Source organism: Triturus cristatus, chromosome 4_2 (assembly GCF_964204655.1).
Source record: "Triturus cristatus chromosome 4_2, aTriCri1.1, whole genome shotgun sequence".
Lineage (NCBI taxonomy): Eukaryota > Metazoa > Chordata > Amphibia > Caudata > Salamandridae > Triturus > Triturus cristatus.
This window is the reverse complement of record NC_140586.1, coordinates 284,747,040-284,761,657: the sequence shown is the minus strand read 5'-3', so window position 1 is coordinate 284,761,657 and position 14,618 is coordinate 284,747,040. Positions and strand designations below refer to the sequence as shown.

The 14,618-nt window shown below is 41.9% G+C and overlaps 1 protein-coding gene across 2 annotated transcripts in view; it reads left to right on the top strand.

Annotated features, from left to right (window-relative positions):
- Window positions 1–14,618, top strand: part of C4_2H1orf21 (chromosome 4_2 C1orf21 homolog) — a 341,397-nt gene that overhangs the window by 52,393 nt on the left and 274,386 nt on the right. The window contains exon 1 of one of the 2 annotated variants that reach the window (XM_085601529.1): window positions 11,168–11,229. The exons of the other annotated variant lie outside the window; for it this stretch is intronic. The gene's annotated coding sequence lies outside the window, so the exon portion shown is untranslated. Of the gene's footprint in view, window positions 1–11,167; window positions 11,230–14,618 lie in introns of those variants that run through there. 2 annotated transcript variants of the gene reach the window in all.

The window sequence follows — 14,618 nt, the reverse complement described above, 5'->3', positions numbered from 1 at the left end:
TCATACAATCACTGAGTCTTATGTATACTTATTCATATACAACAAATGACACTTACACTGGTTTTTATTTTTCTAGTTTGTTGGACATGTACCATTGAGACATATATTTGCTCATCGCCACAACCATAAAGATATTCACTCACCCAAAACACTGTTATAACATGTAGTTTTAACTTCATATACCTACTGAATCAACTATTCACACATCTTTGTGCAGTCACACACCCCCCACCGAACCACACACACATTCACTCTCCCATACAAATACTCAGTTAACTTATCAATAAATAATATAGACTTTCACGTAGCTAGTAACCAACTAGTGTAGCAGTTTACACAACAACTGACAAAGTGATACAGATATTCACACAGTTTAGTCACTATCCAATATATTTAGTGAGACACTATAAATTAGTCAAGTAAGCAGTCCATCACACTGCAACTAAATCCTCCATCCAGATATTTATATTTATATATCCACTCATTCTTCAATGAAAATTGCTATATATATATATATATAATACATATTTAAATAACGAACAAAACCACATTCTCTGGATGATGTCATCAGTGATGTCATCAGTGATGTTATTTGAGATGTTGTCAGTGATGTCACTGACCATGTCATGAATGATGTAATATGTGACCTCATCAGCAGTGGATTGCGGGTGCGCAAGATGTAGTAAGTACAACTAACTCTATCGGAGGAATTTCAATGGTTTTGTTCGAGTGAAATGTCCAGCTAACCATAACACCCCTAAAGCCTATTGTTTTTTCAGTGAATTTCTAAGGTTTTTTAAATGCTAATTCCTAACTATATCAGGCCTGAAACCTATTTTTTTTTCAGTGAAATATATATATATATATATATATATATATATATATATATATATATATATATTCCTTCTCCAGGTGCTCCGGTCTGCTCACCACCTCCAGAACAGAGGGCGCGTCGACGAACGGACCGCCAAAGCCCGGCCCGAAAATCTCAGCAAAAGATTCCTTTTAGAAAAAGGAAAGTCGACGCCTTGTCTGTTGCGCACAATAGATTTATTCTGTCAGCACAAACGTTAGACGCGTTTCGCCTGTGGAACAGGCTTGTTCACTAACAATTCGCATAAAGTTTTTGGCCATTTTTAAACAAACAATGATTACGTGATACGTGATGAACTACAAAATCATAGATAGTGTAAACAGACTGGTAGTTCCCTACGGAATTGGCTCATGTAACGGCTCATGGTTACAACTATGGATAGTCGGTATGTTATACACACAGTTTCATGCCTCAACGCCGCTTGTAAATTGTATACAGTAATTATTGTACCCATTTGAAAGCTTAAGGCAAACAATTCATATTTTTTTAAATAAAATTAATGAGATAAAGAAATTCGAGCCACGGACAGTACATTGTTATCATAGCTTGGACAGCCCCAGTGGGCTATTACCGCAATGGACTAAATAGTACAAACAATACAAATAAACCACGGTTACGAAAAGTCAGGCCCAAGTGGGCAGGCTTGGCACTGTTCTAAAATCATGAGCCAATTCATTAAGACCACCTCTATCTATCTATCTATATATATATATATATATATATATATATATATATATATATATATATATATATATTCACTTAAAAAACCATAGGTTTCACACATGTTCTAGTTAGCTGGACATTTCACTCGTAAAAAACCAATGAAATTCCCCCGTTATAGTTACTGCAGGCAACTATAACTCACGCGACCGCAATCCTCTGCTGATGTCAGATATTACATCACTGTATTTAGACACTTATTTACCCATGTCTTCTTCCATTAATCTTTAGCTATACATATATTACAAATATTTATTTTTCAGAAAGACACATATGTCATCAGTGATGTAATATCTGACGTCATCAGCAGAGGATTGCGGTCGCGTGAGTTATAGTTGCCTGCAGTAACTATAACGGGGGAATTTCATTGGTTTTTTACGAGTGAAATGTCCAGCTAACTATAACATGTGTGAAACCTATGTTTTTTAAGTGAATTTGCAAGGTTTTTTTAAATGCTAATTCGTAACTATAACGTGTGTGAAACCTATGTTTTTTTAAGTGAATTTGCAAGGTTTTTTTAAATGCTAATTCGTAACTATAACGTGTGTGAAACCTATGGTTTTTTTCAGTGAATTTGTACGGTTTTTTAAATGCTAAGTTATGTTTTTATTTTTTTTTCCAGGTTTTTCACCGTGCGCGCTCTGTGTGCGCACGGTGCGCTTTGCGCACCGAGCACCCACGGTTCGCAGTGCACGCAGGGTGCGCGCAGGGTGCGCGCACCTCGCGATTTAAAAAAAAAAAAAAAAAACCAAGGCTAGGGGGTCAGGGGGTCAGGAACTGTCCACTCTGCCCCCTTTTCACGTTCTCCACCTTTGTTTTTCACCCCCTCAGACTGCGAGAGACAAAATGGCGGCCGCCACTTCCTGGTTTCGACCGATTCGAATGTTTACCGACATCTAACAACCAATCAAAATTGCGCTCGCGCACGGCAGGGTGCACGCACGGTGCGCGCGTATAGATATTGATATGCTTTTAAATGCTATTTTCTCAGGAAATACTGAACAGATTTAGACCAGACCTGCAAAAGGCACTTCCTTGACCTTATGGCTACCTCTCTGCCAAATTCCACGTAATTCTGTTCAGCCGTTCGGGCTGTAGCTGCGACTAAAGGTCCTATGGAAAAATGCATGGGGAAAACGCGTTTTGGGACCCCCCTTTTTCTCAACCCCCGCTTGACGAATCTTTCAGGGTAGGAGCTGAACGGAGCGCCCCATTAGTTTTGAAAATTTTGCGAGGATTCGTCAGCCGGCGCCAAAGTTATTCAAAATAGAATTTTGAGATTTCCTATGGAAACTAGGTTGTAACTATAACTATCTACTGGCGACCGCCAGTAGATAATATTAATATATATATATATATATATATATATATATATATATATATATATATATTTTCTGCAAAGCGACCCACTTCGGAAATCACAGGGCGCTCTCAGGCGGTGCGTTCAGAGACGGCAGGGTCAGGCCGTGATTAATTGTTCATTCGTTTCCCCGTGGGGCTGGGTTCTCGCGCACTCCCGGAAAGAACAGATCGTCACCAAATCATTTCGTCAGGTTTCTTTCTTTATTACAGCATGCCAGTTAGAAAAAGCTCTACGCGTTTCAGTCCCACCAGGGACCTTGTTCACGAGACTGGTCTTTGGTCAAACTTTTTTTTGTGTTTGTTTTAAATCCACCTCTACAATCAACAGTGACATCACTTCCTATTCCGGAGCTAGGCATTCTGGTACATGAAGTTCAATCAGTTTTGGCTTCGAAGTTCATACTGTCCCCCATTAAATTAAATAAAACGAATACTGGGATTCAATCCCTTAAGTAAGGATGCAACATAGGTATATATGCATAATTACGACAACCTTCGTGAATAATGCAATAATATAACTGAAATTCTATTTCATTGGTTTGAAACTAACACCCTCTAGTGGGTCATCCTTTTTAACCTAAGTAATACACTCATAATTAATTTAACTGGGTGTCGAATTCGCCCTCTGGTGGGCCCTTATTAATAAAACATTGTTTTATAACTGAATTTCTTCCCAGTCTGTTTTTCGTTTCGATTCTTATTTTGGTTAAGATTAATACTGTTCTGCCCAGTGCTCCCGAATCTACCCAAACTGTGATGAAAATAAATAATCAAAAAATCAAAAAATAAACAATTAAAACAGCTGAAATTGCTGACAGTTACAGAGAATGTCACTCATGTTGAAAAATAGTTCTGCATTTTAAAGATGGTAGTGGAGTTCCTCGTCTTGATTTAGACCGTCAGGGGTCAAAGTTCTGAAATTAAGGATGTGCTTCGATTCTTTTTGCCTCATCACTCTTTCACGGTCTCCTCCTCTGGGATGTGTCCCCACTGCTTCGATGGCATAAAATCTCAGATCTTTCCAGTTTCCTTTATGTACCTTCTCCATATGTTTGGCCACCGCATTGCTCCTGTCGATGTTAATGGTGGCCCTTACGTGTTCCAAGATGCGTTTTTTCAATTCGCATTTTGTACTCCCCACATATTTCATAGGGCATGGACATTCTATGATGTAGATTACAAATTGGGTCTTACAGTTGATCAGCTGTTGAATTTGCCATGTACGTTTGTTTGCCATCAGTACTTCTTTAGTGTTTTGTGCGATAGTACATACTTTGCAGCTTGTGCATTTAAAAAATCCTTTGGGTTTGAGCCAAGTGTCTTGTTTTTTAGGATTTCTAAAATGACTATGGACCAATTGATCTCTTAGGTTTTTGGCCCTTCTGTACGTGATGTTTGGGTGATCCCCCATTATAGTAGCTGTTGTGGTGTCCATATGGAGGATATGCCAGTTTTTGCGAAGTATTTGCATCACTTTTGAATTTTCCGTGGAGTGGGTAGTAATGAATCTTATTTTGTTTTCTTCGTTTGTTTCTTTGGGTTTTTCTTTCAACAGGTCCTGCCTGATGATATTAGTCGTTTTTAGCAATGAGGTTTGAATCGTCTTGGTACTGTAATTTCTTTGTTTGAATCTTGAAATGGCTTGATTTCGATGTTTAACCCACTCCTCCTCTTTAGAGCAAATTCTTTTAATCCTCAGGAACTCGCCGTAAGGAATGTTGTCAATTAGACTTTTTTGATGAAAACTCCCAGCGTGAAGAACTGCATTGGTCGCTGTGTTTTTGCGGTGCAAGGTAGTGTGGACAGTGTTTTCCGAGATATAAATTTCAGTGTCTAGGAATACCACTCTTTGGTCACTGATGTTGTATGTGAATTTCAAATTGAAATATGAATTATTCAAGATTTCAAAGTAATCCGCAAATTCCTGCTCCGTTCCTTCCCAGACAATCAACAAGTCGTCGATATATCTAAACCAGGCTATGGTTTTGTTGACAAAGATGTCATTTTCCATGCTCCATGCCCATGTTTTCTCCCATTGACCCATGGTTAGGCAGGCGTATGATGGACTGAAGGAAAATCCCATAGCAGTACCCTTGCGTTGGCGAAATATTTCCTCTCCAAACATGAACGAGTTCTGTTCCAGGCACATCTGGATCATTTCTAACAACATCTTGTTGTGGTTGGAAAAATGAATGTTTCTCTCCGACAAGAAGTGTTTACATGCGTTAAGTCCAATGTCGTTCTGGATGTTAGAGTATAATGAAATAACATCCATCGTAATGAGTTTGTATGTCGGGTGCCATGGGGTATCTAATAAGTGTCTCAATAGATCTCCTGTGTCTTGAAGGTATGAGGGGAGGCCCTTGACAAATGGTAAAAGGAACACATCTAGAAAGTTGGCCATTGGTTCCAATAAAGCATCCTTGGCTGAAATTATTGGTCTGCCTGGAGGGTGTTTTGAGTTCTTATGTATTTTCGGCAGAAAATAAATTGTGGCCATTTTGGGATATTCCGTTCTAAGGTATTTTGCTTCGTCCTCATCCAATAAACCCTGCTTGCTCCATGTGTCCAATTTCATATCCAGTTCTTCTTTCCATTTCTTAGTAGGGTTAGTTTTCAATTTTTCATAGTATTCTTCATTTCTGAGTTGTGAGTATGCTTCTTTCATGTAAGCCTCTTTGTCTAAAACAATGACGTTTCCTCCCTTATCTGCCATTTTTATTTCGATGGTATCATCACTTTTTAGAATGGACAGCGCTTTTCGTTCTTCACATGTCAAATTATCTCGTTTTTTTGAGTGGTTAAGTTTATAAAGATCTCGTATCACACACTCGTGAAACAAATCAATTTTGTTTCCGTGTGGCAATTGCGGATAGAATTTGGATTGCGATTTCTTCCGACTGGTTCCTGCTCCCAGTTGGTCACAATAAGCCTGTAGGTCCCCTCTTTCTTCTTCAGGGTTTTTATCCAATTCCATTAGGGTGATGAAGTGTTCTGCGTCCTGTGCAATTAGATCCATGTTCGGTGTTGTAGTGGTACCACTGAGTTTGGCCATTTTTGGGTTTTCGGTGAACAGTTTCGCTAGTTTGATTTTTCTGATGAATTTGTATAGATCTATTCTTGTTTCCGCTAGATCTAGGCCACTGGTGGGACAAAAGTTGAGGCCACGTTTAAGGAGTTCCATTTCAGTTTCCGTGAGGACTTTTTTTGAGAGGTTAATGACTTGTAGTTCGTTTATGTCATTGGTGACAGTATTCTCAAGATTTTTTAGGTCCATTTCTGTCGCATGCTCCGTGTCATCGTTCCCACTCGGTTTGCGCTGAAACTTTGTTTTGTACTTTCGCTTGCCTCTCCTTGTTGGTTTCTGCGGGCGTTGCCACGTCCCCTGCCTCTTCCTCGATTGTTGGGGGATGGTCCTCCCGTTGTCTTTTCCCAATTCTTTTGTTGCAGGGCCAATCTCATTTCCCCTAAAAAAGAGCGCTTTGTTCTTGCTTCAGTTGGATCTCCCTCTAGGTCACTTAAGTCCGTTGATGTGAGTGAGGACAGACTGCTACTATTTGTTTCTATGTCAGATTTTTCATACTGTTTGAAGCGGTCGTATTTCCTCGCATAGGTAAAAATGCGGCCTTCCAAGTAGTCTTCCTTGTCGCGTTGAAATTTGGATTGTTTTCTGCTTCGCACAGTAACTTCATGTTTTTCAATATAGTGCTCCAATTCTTCTTTGAATTTAATTAAATCCGAGTTCATCTCCGCAGTTGCGAGTTCTTTCTCGATTTCTTTTAATTGAGAGGTGGTCTTCTCTAAAGCAATGGCAATGTGTTTAACTAAGATTTCCATCAATCCTAGTGATGATTTTAAGATGAATTCGCCCCATTCACTTAATAATTCATTACTTGTGTCCACATGATTGGGCATCAAGCCAATGCGAAGTCCACGTGGCACTCGTTTGACTTCAAGATATTTCTTTAGAGACGCCACCTCCCACCACTTGTTTATTTCTTTTTTGGACAGTTTCTCCCATGTTCTTAATTTCTTTTTAATGTCAGGCTTGTTAGAGCCACTTGATGCTCCTTCGCCGGTATTGGTGACATTTTCTTCATCGAAAAACGTGTCAATGAGTGCATTCCTGTTAACTGCTCTTTTATCCATCTTTAACTGGCCAGTGATACTGATTTAATGCTGAGTTTATGGATCAAGACAATCTTCTTATCTGGTTAGTTCTTTCCGCCTTAGTGTATATTGGCATACCGCTGTTTCCAAGAAAATAGTTTCCGAGTCTAGGATTGACTCTTGTATATCGCGGGGAATATGCACTATCAAGACCAACCGGCTATTGTTCCTCGATTGGATACATTGTATGTAACAAAGCAATGCAAAGTGGCTTGCTTACCGATTTCAGCCTCCCCGGGCTCCACGTTTCCCTCCGGACTCGCGTCTCCCGTTACAGCTTATCTCGGCAAGCCTTTGTCCGCAATCCTTGTATTGTAGCCGGCGTTCACCCGATTTCCACGTGAATTTTCTGCAAAGCGACCCACTTCGGAAATCACAGGGCGCTCTCAGGCGGTGCGTTCAGAGACGGCAGGGTCAGGCCGTGATTAATTGTTCATTCGTTTCCCCGTGGGGCTGGGTTCTCGCGCACTCCCGGAAAGAACAGATCGTCACCAAATCATTTCGTCAGGTTTCTTTCTTTATTACAGCATGCCAGTTAGAAAAAGCTCTACGCGTTTCAGTCCCACCAGGGACCTTGTTCACGAGACTGGTCTTTGGTCAAACTTTTTTTTGTGTTTGTTTTAAATCCACCTCTACAATCAACAGTGACATCACTTCCTATTCCGGAGCTAGGCATTCTGGTACATGAAGTTCAATCAGTTTTGGCTTCGAAGTTCATACTGTCCCCCATTAAATTAAATAAAACGAATACTGGGATTCAATCCCTTAAGTAAGGATGCAACATAGGTATATATGCATAATTACGACAACCTTCGTGAATAATGCAATAATATAACTGAAATTCTATTTCATTGGTTTGAAACTAACACCCTCTAGTGGGTCATCCTTTTTAACCTAAGTAATACACTCATAATTAATTTAACTGGGTGTCGAATTCGCCCTCTGGTGGGCCCTTATTAATAAAACATTGTTTTATAACTGAATTTCTTCCCAGTCTGTTTTTCGTTTCGATTCTTATTTTGGTTAAGATTAATACTGTTCTGCCCAGTGCTCCCGAATCTACCCAAACTGTGATGAAAATAAATAATCAAAAAATCAAAAAATAAACAATTAAAACAGCTGAAATTGCTGACAGTTACAGAGAATGTCACTCATGTTGAAAAATAGTTCTGCATTTTAAAGATGGTAGTGGAGTTCCTCGTCTTGATTTAGACCGTCAGGGGTCAAAGTTCTGAAATTAAGGATGTGCTTCGATTCTTTTTGCCTCATCACTCTTTCACGGTCTCCTCCTCTGGGATGTGTCCCCACTGCTTCGATGGCATAAAATCTCAGATCTTTCCAGTTTCCTTTATGTACCTTCTCCATATGTTTGGCCACCGCATTGCTCCTGTCGATGTTAATGGTGGCCCTTACGTGTTCCAAGATGCGTTTTTTCAATTCGCATTTTGTACTCCCCACATATTTCATAGGGCATGGACATTCTATGATGTAGATTACAAATTGGGTCTTACAGTTGATCAGCTGTTGAATTTGCCATGTACGTTTGTTTGCCATCAGTACTTCTTTAGTGTTTTGTGCGATAGTACATACTTTGCAGCTTGTGCATTTAAAAAATCCTTTGGGTTTGAGCCAAGTGTCTTGTTTTTTAGGATTTCTAAAATGACTATGGACCAATTGATCTCTTAGGTTTTTGGCCCTTCTGTACGTGATGTTTGGGTGATGAGTGACATTCTCTGTAACTGTCAGCAATTTCAGCTGTTTTAATTGTTTATTTTTTGATTTTTTGATTATTTATTTTCATCACAGTTTGGGTAGATTCGGGAGCACTGGGCAGAACAGTATTAATCTTAACCAAAATAAGAATCGAAACGAAAAACAGACTGGGAAGAAATTCAGTTATAAAACAATGTTTTATTAATAAGGGCCCACCAGAGGGCGAATTCGACACCCAGTTAAATTAATTATGAGTGTATTACTTAGGTTAAAAAGGATGACCCACTAGAGGGTGTTAGTTTCAAACCAATGAAATAGAATTTCAGTTATATTATTGCATTATTCACGAAGGTTGTCGTAATTATGCATATATACCTATGTTGCATCCTTACTTAAGGGATTGAATCCCAGTATTCGTTTTATTTAATTTAATGGGGGACAGTATGAACTTCGAAGCCAAAACTGATTGAACTTCATGTACCAGAATGCCTAGCTCCGGAATAGGAAGTGATGTCACTGTTGATTGTAGAGGTGGATTTAAAACAAACACAAAAAAAAGTTTGACCAAAGACCAGTCTCGTGAACAAGGTCCCTGGTGGGACTGAAACGCGTAGAGCTTTTTCTAACTGGCATGCTGTAATAAAGAAAGAAACCTGACGAAATGATTTGGTGACGATCTGTTCTTTCCGGGAGTGCGCGAGAACCCAGCCCCACGGGGAAACGAATGAACATATATATATATATATATATATATATATATATATATATATACACACACACTCTGAAGGAGAGGTTGGTCTGAAATGAAGAAAAGTGTGTAAAATTGATATTAAGTAGGGTAAAAGGTCTGAGATTTAATCAACATGTACTTGACAAATGAACACATCTTTCCCTTTTCTATTGTTGTTCACCTCAGGGAAATTGGACAATAAACACAGCCATTGCTAGGAGATCTGGAGCCCTTTGTTGCAGCTGGGGTGATGGCTGAGAATTTAGGTCACTTTCTTCAGTCCATCAAGAGACTCAGTTGTCTGCGGGTCTTTGAAGGACCAGCGTGGCACATGGTGCACTTAAAACTAAAGTCTGAATAGGGACGTGTGTAGATTCATTGGACTAGCAGAAGTTTCTAAAGTTGTTGAAAGCAAATATTTATATGCTGAAACACTGTGATTGTTGCCCACCATTCTTGGTGAAATAATTTCTTTGGTTGCTGGATTAAGACACTTGCTCAACATTTGTCTTTGTGCTTTGGCAGGGTCTTGGCAAGCATACTGAAATTCATTGGTTGTTCATGTGGTATTTGTGAACTTTTCTGATGGCCGTTTTAGCAAGATGGCTACAATTCCTGGTTCTGCTGTCGGGACTGCTGAAGTTTCCTGCTTGTATCAGCAGGATTGCTTCTATTCTGTGTTCCTAAGTCAGGAAGGCATCTTGAAGTTCTTTCAGTGCCGCACGTAAGACTTTGTTGAAATTCACCAGGGGTTCTGGTAGGCTTGTTGAAATTCTGTGGGCCTTGTCGCAGTAGGCTTGTTGGTATTCAAGTCGTGTTGGCCCTGGCAGCCTTGTTTAGAATCTCCTTGTGTTTCTGTGGGAGCCTTCACAAGCCGGCCTGGCAAACATCTAGAGACTCCGAGTGAGCCTGCTGGAGCAGTGGGCCTGCCCTGGCTTTAAAGATATCGCTGCGGCCTTCCTTCACAGACCAGTGTGGCCACACAGTCATGACACACTGTCCCACAATAATCAAAGCTTCTTTGTCCATTGACATCAGCAGCGACGCTTGTGGCCTCCATGTTATGCTGATGACGTTTTGGGATTATTTGCAGCCTGGATGCACAAGAGGCGGTCATGACCAAAGAATGGTATGCAACATCCAAATGTAGACAAAAGTTCATTTTGGGTTAGAAGTTAAATGTGCAACATCCAGAGTGACTGCGTGCAACTTACACGTAGCATTGTGTATTTTGGACTCCTCATGCGACTTAAAGGATCACTTCTGCCAAAATTACTCCCCTCATAATCCTGGTTGCCAATAAAGGATATTTTACACGAATTGATGAGCGTGTTCCACTGTGCTGTGTCTCAAAGCGTCCATCTATCTGTCTCTTGGAGACACAGTTCATTTTGATGAACGGGAAATGTTTCATAAAGATATTAGTCCGCGTTTAATAAAAATCTGCTGCTGTGAAAGGTTTTTAGAGAATGCGATTTTTCTCTTCCGACCAACGCCCGACCAGTGAGGCTGCGCCGCTGTCTCCGGAGCCGTCAGGTGCGCCTGGAATGCGTTCCCCCGGGGGACGGAGGCAAGTCCTGGCTGGCGCTCTCTGTCACCCTCGCCGAAGTGAAACCCTCATTTCCGGCTTCTAGTCTTCGTTCCCGCTGCAGTCTTTGCGGTATGTGTGTGCAGTGTGTGTATTTTTGTTGCTCTGTAACGGCGGACGGGGGCAGCGGAGCTCGGGGGACTGTGAGGAGAGACGAGCTCGGGTTCATGTGTGCGCGTGTGGTAACGGGTGCTGTCACGCGCCAACATAGTACAGGGAGCTGGGTTTCGTTAAGGAGGGAAAATGTGCTTGAAGAGTATTGTTTGCACTAGGAATATTTATTTCCATCTAGGGCTCGTCTGTCCTGTTTAACTTCACCCCATCCGTCTGGCTGGAGAGCCCTCCTCGCGAGTACTGGTCCCGGTTTCTGCGGCATTACGCCCCCTCATTCGTGGTTTTCTGTCGTCCTCCGCCCATGAACTGGCCATATGAGAATTTCAACCTCACTAAATACATGGTGTGCTGTGGTCTTTTAGTGATCGTCGCCTCACCAGAGCACCGTTTATACTCTGCACCAGGGCTTTAAGTGGGCCGGGTCCGGCCGGGGCACAGTACCGGCAGTTTTAAAGAGCAGGTGCCGAAACGGGTCACCATTAAGCTCTTTATTTTTGCCCTCACTCTCGGGGTGAAAAAAATCTTTAACTCTGGAGCAGTAGCACCCTTCTTTGCCTTTGAGGTAACTTCAAAGAGACTCGTTGTAGTTATTTCAGTCTCATCATTTAGGAAGGGAAGCGTTTTCAATACTGTTTACAACGAAGCCATAGTTGATGTTTATTTGATAAAACTTACAATCATTGGCAAAGTCCACAGCCTTGGCTTGTTATATGTGTAATGTCACTTGTTGTATCTTGATATCTGCATGCAATGATGGAAACAGCAACATAGACGGGTGGCACACTATGCTAAGCACAGACATTTAGCCTAGGTGTTTTTAAGCTACGCCCTTAATTACATCGGCCACGCCCCTTTGAGAGACTGTAATGTTGGCGGGCGCTAGGCCCTCATGGCTGGATAATGACCACACGGACGCCGATGGATCCAGTATAGAACTGGCCTCAGGCACGTGCGCCCGGCCTCTTTTATTGACCGGGTCACCTGACTGGGGACGCCTGTGGTGGATGGGTGTAACTGTAAGGTATGTTACACTTGCGGGCAGATCACTAGAACGTGTCTGGCTAGACACGACAGAGACTCCCCAGTTGTTTTTTTATCCCACTTAAAGCCCTGCTCTACACCTTGTATTCCTCAGGCCTCATGCAGTAACCTAGTAAGAGGCCTTCATGCAAGGAAGGAAGTGTCTGAACGGTGAAATACGCAGAAGCGTAGAGTTTGGTGAGACCCTCTGGCCCCCCTGCCACTGCACCTGCTGCACCAACGGATGCAATGCACCCTATCCTAGTAGGCACCACCTGAACCGCTTGCTGCCTCTGATGGAGGAAAGAGTGGCCGCTAGTACGACATTGCATCTCTAATCTCTTCCCCATCACCACACAAGCAACCCCCCTCCTTATTGGCACCCTTTAAAATCATTTTATCTTCCACTGGACATAACAACAATTTTTTCGGTCTGGTGAAAGACAGATTTCTTTGTTTTACAGACCTTTTGTTACAATTTCTCTAAAATGTATATAAAACGCACTTTAGCTCCGCCTCTGAGTAGTAATTCTCGCTTGGCTATTTTTGTGTGAACCAGTCGTTAGGCTTCATTGACAGAGGCGTGGCCTTGTCAGTAAGATTAGGGAGCGGGGGTGAGCTTCAGATTTCCTCAAAATCACGCTGGCATATATTGTTAAAATTCATTATATGATGGGCAGGGCTCATAAGAGGGGCAGTGGAAAGGGGAGAGGAATGCGGATTGGTAGGGCTGCTAAGTGAGGGAAAATAATATTTTGTAAAATAACCAACATGTTTTAGGACTTTAAAAACTGAGATGAGAACGTGTGTGTTTTTGTCTGTGTGCGTGCAAAAACCCCAGGTGAAATCTGGCACCTTACCATACCCGACTGAAAGCACCGGTACCCAACTATTCATCAGAAAATACATTTATTAGAGGGTGTAACACCCCAAACACCCCCTTGAAGCCACGCCCATGTTCATTGATGCCCTTTTCTGCGAGGAAGCAGGAGCAGCAAAGCCCGGGGCAGTGGTGATTTTCTTCTCCGATGAACGAAGAAGTCGTTCATTAATTCCAGTTGGGGTTTGTGAACGCTATGTTTCAATTATAAGAAGACATCCAGTCCTTTTCCATTGGAAAGGCTCTGTGAAAGGAGCCACATTGATCTTAGAAATTAGATCATCTAACTACAGGTAGCACATGAAGGGTTTGCAGGCCTTGTCGTGTATTATCTGAAAGAAACACGTTAGTTAGATTCCTCACCTTAGAATATCCCCAGGTAGCTCTCCCGGATCTGCGCTTACTGGCGCGGAAAAAAGAAGAACTGACGTCAGCGCGCGAGGGCGGCGTCTAAGTACTCCGACGTCATTCCGGCGCACGACGCTGACGACGGACGCGGAGCCGCAGACGACTCCTAGAGACGCGCAAGGGGTATTGCTGACGAAAAATCTTCCGGATCCAGTCTGACGCCTGGGGATATTCTAAGGTGAGGAATCTAACTAACTAATATTTCTTACAGATACATCGTTACCGAAGGTAAGTAACTTGTTCTTCTGGAATGTAGGAGTCTTGCTCCGTTGTTTTCAGATTCATTTTGTGTATGATGATGCAGGCGGTACCAATGTATAAGCTACTGCCATATTCCAGCTTGGAAAAAACGAGTGTGTGGATAGCTTGTAGGCATATGTTTTGGCACCATGGTGTGCGAAGATGCATTGCATGGTTTTCATTGGGAAGAAGGTGCTATGTGTGTCCTCATTGTCTGGTGGTATCAGAGAAATCTGAGTCCATGGTTATTCCATGGTTTCTCTTTTCCTTTGACATATGGATGGATAAGCATCCGTTTCCCTGAGCCGTATGTCCGCTGGCTGGTGTTTGTGCCATTGTCTACAAGTAGTTGGCTCTGTCTTTATGGTGTCGAGCTTTTAGGTGGTTAGTTGTTATCCATGCATCTAACGCACAGAGTAGATCGTCATTCAGTTTTAGAATGATTTGTTTATCATCGGCCTAGTTGTAAACTGCCCCCTTGAATGATCTGATCAGGTCTGGTAAGGGGGTCAGGTAGATGTTGAATAGGAAACAAGCAATATTAACTCCCGAGGGACCCCACAGAGTTGGGTGTGAGGGAGCATACAGAAAGCTGTATGAAAACAAAGCTCTTCCTGTCTTTGAGGTAAGAGGCAATCGATTTATAGTGTGTATTGTGTGCCTATTCCGAGATGATGTGGTCTGTGTAGTAGCATCTGCTTGTGTCAAATGCCACTGACAAGTCCCGAATCTGTAAGAAATGCCACTTGGTTCTAACCTCCGTGAGTTAAATGTTGGCCCATGTGGATACGAGGTCTGA